General features: G+C 44.5%; 1 protein-coding gene across 2 annotated transcripts in view; it reads right to left on the reverse strand.

Annotated features, from left to right (window-relative positions):
- LOC129374108 (membrane-associated phosphatidylinositol transfer protein 2-like) overlaps positions 1–9,366 on the reverse strand; it is a 75,736-nt gene extending 66,370 nt beyond the window's left edge. For both annotated transcript variants that reach the window (XM_055052305.1, XM_055052304.1), the window contains exon 1: positions 9,148–9,366. The gene's annotated coding sequence lies outside the window, so the exon portion shown is untranslated. The remainder of the gene's footprint in view (positions 1–9,147) is intronic.
- Positions 9,367–9,400: the final 34 nt, after the last annotated feature.

Here is a 9,400-nt window from a genome sequence, read left to right on the forward strand (position 1 = left end):
TCTTAAGACTGATACATTGGGGTTGTAATATTTACTTGGACCACTTGCTGTGATTAATACCTAATTATTGAGAGAGATTAAACCTGTGCTTTTGTTCTAATGTACTGAAAGTTAACTGTGCTCTCTGAATGTGCATTGCCCTTGGTTTATTACTGATCAGAAGGGTTTATTAAACTGATACATCTTAACCTTTACCATTTTCCTGACTCATTTTAGGAAAATGTTAAAGTTGCACTGCATTTAGATCTCAGTTGCAGTTAACATCAAAGCATGTGGGTGTGGCTTAGTGTAAAACTTTCACTATTTGCCATGAAACATAAACATTAAAAAACTTCCAAATGCAAGATCACAGCTGCATCACACTTCCCGTGTTTCTCTATAGAACAATCCTGAACACATTTCCATGGTCACTTGATGAAATCACCCTAGCCCCGCCCACTTTTCAAAGGCAATCACCAGTTTTTTCTCCTGTGAGTTTTACTGTTATTCTATCATATATATGGGTTTCATCATGTGAATACTGACTTAAAACGACAAGATGATGAACTCTGTGAATGCTGGCTGCTGACCAAACCGCATTGGGGTGTAGAAATGGCGAACTGCAGTTCTTCACCATGTGCATATGATAGGCTCTAAATGATACGTTGATCATCCGACTGGAGCCAAATTGGATATGTATGACCTTTGTTGACCTCTAAACACCCCAACAACATTGAAATGTATTTTGACTCCACTGCGCCAACTACATTAATACACCAGCTATATCTCCTCGCTATATCAACGAATCTGCACCACATTTTTTGTGCGTCGTCAGGAAGTGCCGCCGAACGCATCGATGCGTACCGCCTGGTGGACGGGCGCGGAAACCGCGCAACGACTTCTGTGTTAGAACGTGGGGAGCGTTGATGGAAACGGAGCAACAGTTTCCGCGGTGCGGGCGGAGGTGCTGAAAACTGCTGAGAGTATCTGTGGTGGCTGGCGTCGGGCGGCGGTTGCTAGTACCGCGGTGGCAATAGGCCGGAGCGGCGCTTGGCTGCGAGGGCCGCTCGAGGCTGCTTGCAGCTTTAATTATTATTCTGCCCCCCTAAAGAGGGGCTTTTTGGGGGCTTTATCATTTTCAAAAACTCACCAAACTTGGCGGACGCGTAAAGGAGTTTCAAAATTTTGTATTTTAAGGTCATTGCAAAAATCCCATAAGAAATGGCTAAATAGCGCCACCTAGAAATTTTCAAAGGACCCTTTGCTATTCACTTACTTTATCCTAGAGACATGAAATTTGGTACACTTGTAGAGCTCCCCAAGATGCTCAAAATTTACAATTAATGTCATAGTGCAAGTATCACAGGAAGTCAGCCATTTTGGATTGAAGGTCCAATTTTGACCCCATTTTTGCCGTTTACAGCCTTCGTATTTGATCGAACTCCTCCTAGGGATTTCGATTGATCGGCTTCAAACTCGGTCAGTCTGTTCATAAGGCATGTCCCATCTAAAGTTATCAAAACTGTGAGTTTTTGAGTATGCTGAAGGGGGCTTAGCAGGGGTCAAAGTTCACCTACTCGCCGTAAAAAAATAAACTGCTATATCTCCTACACAGAAACTCACAGAGGCACCAAAAGTTTCTGTGATTGATCATCATCGGGTGTTCTACAATACCCTATGGTCGAATGATGACATCACTTAGGCCACGCCCCATGAGAACAGGAAGTGTAATGTTTTACTGTGGATGGTCGCTATCTGACCCCTTTGACCTCATCAACATGAAACTGTGCCCAGACACAGAAGACATGTTGGTGTATTGAGGATTCTAATCCCGACCAGCTACAGTGGAGTAGGTGGGCGTGGCGGCGTGGCGAAGTGACCTCTAACGCCATCGCCATACGTTTGGCTCTCAATTCCACATTTTCGGGCCCAACTGCTCCAAACTCACAAGGATGGATCCTCATCCACTCCCCGACAGGAATCCATCACAATATTTGGTGGGCGTGGCCTAATTTCTCTATAGCGCCCCCTAGAAAACTTTAAATGATCAGCCCCAAGCCATGCTTTAACCTACAATTACGAAACTTTGTACACATGTGTACCATGTCAGGACTTACAAAAAAGTCTCTTGGAGCCATGGTCTAAACCCCACAGGAAGTCGGCCATTTTAGATTGAAGTTCAAATTTTGACCCCATTTTTGCCATTTACAGCCTTGGTATTTGATCGAACTCCTCCTAGGGATTTCGATTGATCGGCCTGAAACTCGGTCAGTCTGTTCATAAGGCATGTCCCATCTAAAGTTATCAAAACGGTGAGTTTTTGAGAATGCTGAAGGGGGTTAGCAGGGGTCAAAGTTAACCTACACGACATAAAAACATAAACTGCTATATCTCCTACACAGAAACTCACAGAGGCACCAAAGTTACTGTGATTGATAATCATCGGCTGCCCGACAATACCCTATGGTCGAATGATGACATCACTTAGGCCACGCCCCCTGAGAACAGGAAGTGTAATGTTTTACTGTCAATGGTCGCTATCTGACCCCTTTGACCTCATCAACATGAAACTGTGCCCAGACACAGAAGACATGTTGGTGTGTTTAGGATTCTAATCCCGACCAGCTACGATGGAGCAGGTGGGCGTGGCGGCGTGGCGAAGTGAGCTGTAACGCCATCGACATATGTTTGGCTCTCAATTCCACATTTTTGGGCCCAGCTGCTGCAAACTCACAAGGATGGATTCCCATCAACTCCCCGACAGGAATCCATCACAATATTTGGTGGGCGTGGCCTAATTTCTCTATAGCGCCCCCTAGAAAACATCACCCCATAGGTTATGTTGTTATTAATTATTTAAATATACATTATTATAACTTTTTATATATATAAGTTTATTTTGTGGGTTAAAGTACAAACATTCATTCATTTTTGCTAGAAATAATACAAACAAAGTCATTCAGCAAAACTTATGACAGCGAAGTAAGAACACACTGGGGTCAGTGTTGATGGAGTACCACTGGCACCTTGTGGCGATATACTGGTACTGCTAGTGCAATACCAGTATTGCCCCAGCAGGAGGCAGTGGTACTCCATCAATGAGAAAACAGATCGACGCTACGTAATAACAGTCAGCCGGCGACAGCTGGAGCTGCGAAGTTTTCCTGAACATTTTGCTTGCTTTTTGGAGCGACAGAACTGGACTACGCTCAACATTTTGCTTGGATTTTGGAGTTGCAAATCCGAACCACGCTTTTGAGCAAGAAGGCTCTGTTGGACCGGAGTTGGAGAAGTTTAAACTGAGCAACAGCTTCCGCGGTGCGGGCGGAGGAGCTGAAAAGTGCGTGAGAGCTTCTGTGGTGGCTGACGTGAGGCGACGGTTGCTAGTACCCCGCGGTGGCAATAGGCCGGAGCGGCGCTTGGCTGCGAGGGCCGTTCGAGGCTGCTTGCAGCTTTAATTATTATTATTATTCTTCCACCCAAATGAATTGGCTTTTTGGGGGCTTTATCATATTCAAAAACTCACCAAACTTGGCGGAGGCCTTAAGCCTGTTTAAAATTTACGTATTTTAAAGTCGTAGCAAAAATTGCAACAGAAATGTCTCTACGGCGCCACCTAGAAATTGGAAAAACACCCTTTTTTACCCTCTGCTATTCACTTACTTCATCGTAGAGACATAAAATTTGGTACACTTGTAGAGCTCCCCAAGACGCTCAAAATTTACAATTAATGTCATAGTGCAAGTATCACAGGAAGTCAGCCATTTTTGATTGAAGTTCCCATTTTGACCCCATTTTTGCCGATTTTTGCCGTTTACAGCCTTTGTATTTGATCTATCTCCTCCTAGGGATTTTGATTGATCGACTTCAAACTCGGTCAGTCTGTTCATAAGGCATGTCCCATCTAAAGTTATCTAAACGGTGAGTTTTTGAGTATGCTGAAGGGGGGTCAGCAGGGGTCAAAGTTCACCTACTCGCCGTAAAAAAAAAACTCCTATATCTCCTACACAGAAACTCACAGAAGCATCAAAGTTTCTGTGATTGATCATCATCGGGTCTTCTACAATACCCTATGGTCGAATGATGACATCACTTAGGCCACGCCCCCTGAGAACAGGAAGTGTAATGTTTTACTGTGAACTGTCGCTATCTGACCCCTTTGACCTCATCAACATGAAACTGTGCCCAGATACAGAAAACATGTTGGTGTATTGAGGATTCCAACCCCGACCACATTCGATGGAGCAGGTGGGCGTGGTGGCGTGGCGAAGTGACCTGTAACGCCATCGCCATACGTTTGGCTCTCAATTCCACATTTTCGGGCCCAGCTGCTGCAAACTCATAAGGATGGACCCTCATCCACTCCCCAACAGGAATCCATCACAATATTTGGTGGGCGTAGCCTAATTTCTCTATAGCGCCCCCTAGAAAATTTTAAATGATCAGCCCCAAGCCATGCTTTAACCTACAAATACGAAACTTTGTACACATGTGTACCTTGTCAGGACGTACAAAAAAGTCTCTTGGAGCCATGGTCTAAACCCCACAGGAAGTCAGCCATTTTGGATTCAAGTTCGGTTTTTGACCCCATTTTTGCAGTTTACAGCCTTTGTATTTGATCTATCTCCTCCTAGGGATTTCGATTGATCGGCTTCAAACTCGGTCAGTCTGTTCATAAGGCATGTCTCATCTAAAGTTATCTAAACGGTGAGTTTTTGAGTATGCTGAAGGGGGGTTAGCAGGGGTCAAAGTTCACCTACTCGCCATAAAAACATAAACTGCTATATCTCCTACACAGAAACTCACAGAGGCACCAAAGTTTCTGTGATTGATCATCATCGGGTCTCCTACATTACCCTATGGTCGAATGATGACATCACTTAGGCCACGCCCCCTGAGAACAGGAAGTGTAATGTTTACTGTGAACGTTCGCTATCCGACCCCTTTGACCTCATCAACCTGAAACTGTGCCCAGACACCGAAGACATGTTGGTGTATTGAGGATTCCAACCCCGACCAGCTACGATAGAGCAGGTGGGCATGGCGGCGTGGCGAAGTTACCTGTAACGCCATCGCCATACGTTTGGCTCTCAATACCACATTTTCGGGCTCAGCTGCTGCAAACTCACAAGGATGAATATTTATCCACTCCCCGACTGGAATCCATCACAATATTTGTAGGGCGTGGCCTAATTTCTCTATAGCGCCCCCTAGAAAACAGCAGCCCATAGGTTATGTTGTTATTAATTATTTAAATATACATATTATAACTTTTTATATATATATATATATAAGTTTATTTTGTGGGTTAAAGTACAAACATTCATTCATTTTTGCTAGAAATAATACAAAGAAAGTCATTCAGCAAAACTTATGACACAGCGAAGTAAGAACACACTGGGGTCAGTGTTGATGGAGTACCACTGGCACCTTGTGGAGAAATACTGGTACTGCTAGTGCAATACCAGTATTGCGACAGCAGGAGGCAGTGGTACTCCATCAATGAGAAAACAGATCGACGCTACGTAATAACAGTCAGCCGGCGACAGCTGGAGCTGCGAAGTTTTCCTGAACATTTTGCCTGCTTTTTGGAGCCACAGAACTGGACTACGCTCAACATTTTGCTTGGATTTTGGAGTTGCAAATACGAACCACGCTTTGGAGCAAGAAGGCTCTGTTGGACCGGAGTTGGAGCAGTTTAATGGGCTCTTTGCACCTCAGCTTACACGTTCGGGAAACATGGCTGAAATGTTTTTCCAAGGTAACAATTAATAATGTACATCGATCCGAAACCCCAACAAGTAAGGCAAAGAAAGGTTTTAAGATGTTCGCCTCGTTATACATTCACAGATATGAAGGTGAGTTTTATTTTCTTTAAACTGCTAGCACAAGCCTGCTAGCTTTCTAGTAAAAATCTGCTATTTAATTATCTAAAGATTTCTCAGCCATTCTAAGGGACACTGTTTGTGCCTTATTTTCAAGTATATTACGTGTGTTTATTGTTAACGACAATAGAGCAGCGGGGAGGAGGGGGGCAGATTACAGTTCAGACTTTTTGCTTGAAGTATGACGAAGAAAAACGAGCACAGAGCTTACTCTGGTATCGGAGTTCTAGTTCAGCTGAGTGTTCAGATTCAGAGTTATTACTTTTAGAAAAAATGGCCGTGTTGCTTAAGGTTTCTGTGTTTTTTTCGTTTTATTACTTTTGCATGCTTGTTGTGAAGGGCTCATTAAGACAGTGTTTAGAGCGGTGTGTACGGCGTTAGCTTCAAGTGGTAGCTTTAACTTGTAGCAACGAATATTTACAAGCTGTCTTAATTGAGGATGGCTTGGAAATCCATGAAAACTTAAACAAAGTACATAGTATTGTTTTATTTGTGTCTTAAGTACGACTTTGTCTTTTATAGCAGTCATAGTTTCTGAAAGTGGAAAAAAGAGCCGCATTCGGGTATACAGTTGTGACGTCAGCGCGGCAGGTGCAAAGAGCCCATTGCTGTTCGTTTAAACAGTCGTAACTCGCGGTGCGGTGAGTAATTTATTCCTTCCTGCTGGTTCTGGAAGCCGTCATGTTTGGAACAGTTATTCTGAGGAGGATGCTAACCCAATGCCTGAGGCCTGCAACGTTTTTAATGCTAACGAAGCGCTTGACTAATTCAATAAACTGAATAGTGTGTGTGATACATCCAGTTTCATACATTGAGAGTTGTTTGTTATTATGTATAGAAGATGTTTAAAATGTCGTTTGAAAGAGCTCTGAGAAAATGCTAAGTATCTTTTTTACCGATCCATTGGGGTTGTAATATTTAGTTGCAGCACTTCCTGTGATTAATACCTAATTAATGGATGGGATTCAGTCTGTGCTATTGTTCTAAAGTGCTGAAAGTTAACTGTGCTCTGTTATTGTGCATTGCCCTTGGTTTATTACTGAACAGTGCGGTTTATTAAACTGATACATCTTAACCTTCACCATTTTCCTGACTCATTTCACGATAACGTTAAAGTTGCACTGCATTTAGATCTCAGTTGTAGTTAACATCAAGCATGTGGGTGTGGCTTAGTGTAAAACTTTCACTATTTACCATGAAACATCAACATTAAATGACTTCCAAATGCAAGATCACAGCTGCATGACACTTCCTCTGTCTTTCTAGAGAACAGCCTTGAACACATTTCCATGGTCACTTGATGACCTCACTGTAGCCCCGCCCACTTTTAAGAGGCAGTCACATGTTTTTTCTGCTGTATGTTTTACTGTTATTCTATAATTTATATGGGTTTCATCATGTGAATACTGACTAAAAATGATAACATGATGAACTCTATGAATGCTGGCTGCTGACCGAACCGCATTGGGGTGTAGAAATGACGAACTGCATTACTTCGCCACGTGCATATGATCGGCTCTAAATGACACATGGATCATCCGACTGGCGCCAAATTGGATACGTATGACCTTTGTTGACCTCTAAAGAGCAAAACAGCATTGAAATGTATTTGGCTCCACTGCGCTCCTACATTAATCTGCCAACTATATTTCCTCGCTAAACCAATGAATCTATACCACATTTTTTTGCATTGTGAAGGATAGCCGCCGAACGCATAGATGCGTACCGCCTGGTGGACGGGCGCGGAAACTGCGCAACAACATCTGTCTTAGCACGTGGTCAGCGTTGATGGAAACTGAGCAACAGCTTCCGCGGTGCGGGCGGAGGCGCTGAAAACTGCGTGAGAGCTTCTGTGGTGGCTGGCGTGAGGCGGCGGTTGCTTGTACCCCGCGGTGGCAATAGGCCGGAGCGGCGCTTGGCTGCGAGGGCCGTTCGAGGCTGCTTGCAGCTTTAATTTCTTCTTTTTTTCCCCCCTAAACCATTTTAAACCCTTTGGTATGAAACTGAGCTCAGGCGGATCCTGTTTCCAATGCACCATCAAGTCAAATGAAGACTTTAGAAACTGGATTGTGTCAAGGCACAAATCTGAGGGAAAGACGCAGAAATACAGAAGATGTTACATGGTCTTTCCTATTAATAGTCGTTCAAAGTTTTAAATCACTGGAACCATCCCTGGATCAGGATGTCAGACCAAATTTTGCGTCTTGACCAAAGAGGTGACAAAGAACCCAATAGTCACTAAAGCGGAGCTCCAACGTTGAAGCACCTTGAAGGCCAACAACTGCTAATGCAGTCCAACCACCAGGCCGTTTTGGTAGAGCGGTCAGATGGATCTGATGGTCGACTTGAATTGTGCAGAAACGCATCCCCAACTCCTGCCGCGCAACCGTTATGTGCATCGTCAAACGACTGCCGTATCTCCCCAACATGTCTTTACACTTTAATTTGCACTAATTAATTATTGGTTATATTCAAATGTGCCCTTCACGCTGAGTCATCAAAAAAGTTGCAGAGCAAGAGCTCCCTGTGGACTTCAGTTAACAGACACCTGCCTCACAGATGGTCAGATTAGTAGAGACAAAACTCTTTGCTCAGAGAAACAAAATCAGTGGGTATGGGGGGCGAGAGGCAGTTCGCCCAGGAAGCCAAACAGGCTACGACCGCCTCTGATAGTGGCACTAGTGAAAAACACCCAGATGTTGATAATACAGTTCGACTCACAAAAAAAAAAAAAACACACAAGTCTACACATCTCACTTGGAACTTTAGTTTTCCAAAACACATCAAGGCCAGATTAAAGCATATAATCTTTTAATGTGGTATACTGTGCACTCCGCACTATTCAGATGAAAATAATAATAATAATAATAATAATAATAAAAACATTTAAATGGTTCAGAAGAAGCATCCCAGTCACCTGAGCATCATTATGACAAAAAAAAAAAAAAACTAAAAAAAAACTTTGAAGGTTTTGCTTCAAAGTTGCAGACAAAAAGCCCCACAAGCGGCGCTGAAACATCACCTTTCATCCCCTCAGTAACAGACCCGCAGCAGTGCGGTTATCTGCTGCTGCAGCTCAGCCAGATATCTGAACTCTCCACCGGTCAGCCGCTTTGTTGTGCTCACCATTTGACCCACCACTGAGCAGCAGCGTCCGCATTATGCTCCTGATCGACGAGAGCCAGCGGAGGCTGATGAACAGTAAAAAAGGCTCTGTCAAAGTAAGACCGCCAACCTACGGGAAGCTCCTCGGCGCTCAGCCGGTCACGTCGAGAGGACGAACCTGCTGCCAGGTGATGTTTGTGTCCGACAGGGGGAAGTTGCGCATCCTGCCGCTGTCCCTCCCCGGTCGGTGTCCGCCGGTCGGTGTCCGCCTGTCGGAGGCCTCGTCGCCGCCTCCTCCGCCGCGGGGCCCAGCTGCTTCGTCCGGGTCTCCGCCTCGGCGCTGCGCCCTCAGAACCGGGCCGAAGAAGAGCACAACCTGATGTTCACACCGTCACGGCTCAACGCAGGACCCGCCGCCTCCTGGAAGAGAC

The sequence above is a fragment of the Poeciliopsis prolifica genome, unplaced genomic scaffold (assembly GCF_027474105.1).
Source record: "Poeciliopsis prolifica strain line A6 unplaced genomic scaffold, Auburn_PproV2 SCAFFOLD035, whole genome shotgun sequence".
Lineage (NCBI taxonomy): Eukaryota > Metazoa > Chordata > Actinopteri > Cyprinodontiformes > Poeciliidae > Poeciliopsis > Poeciliopsis prolifica.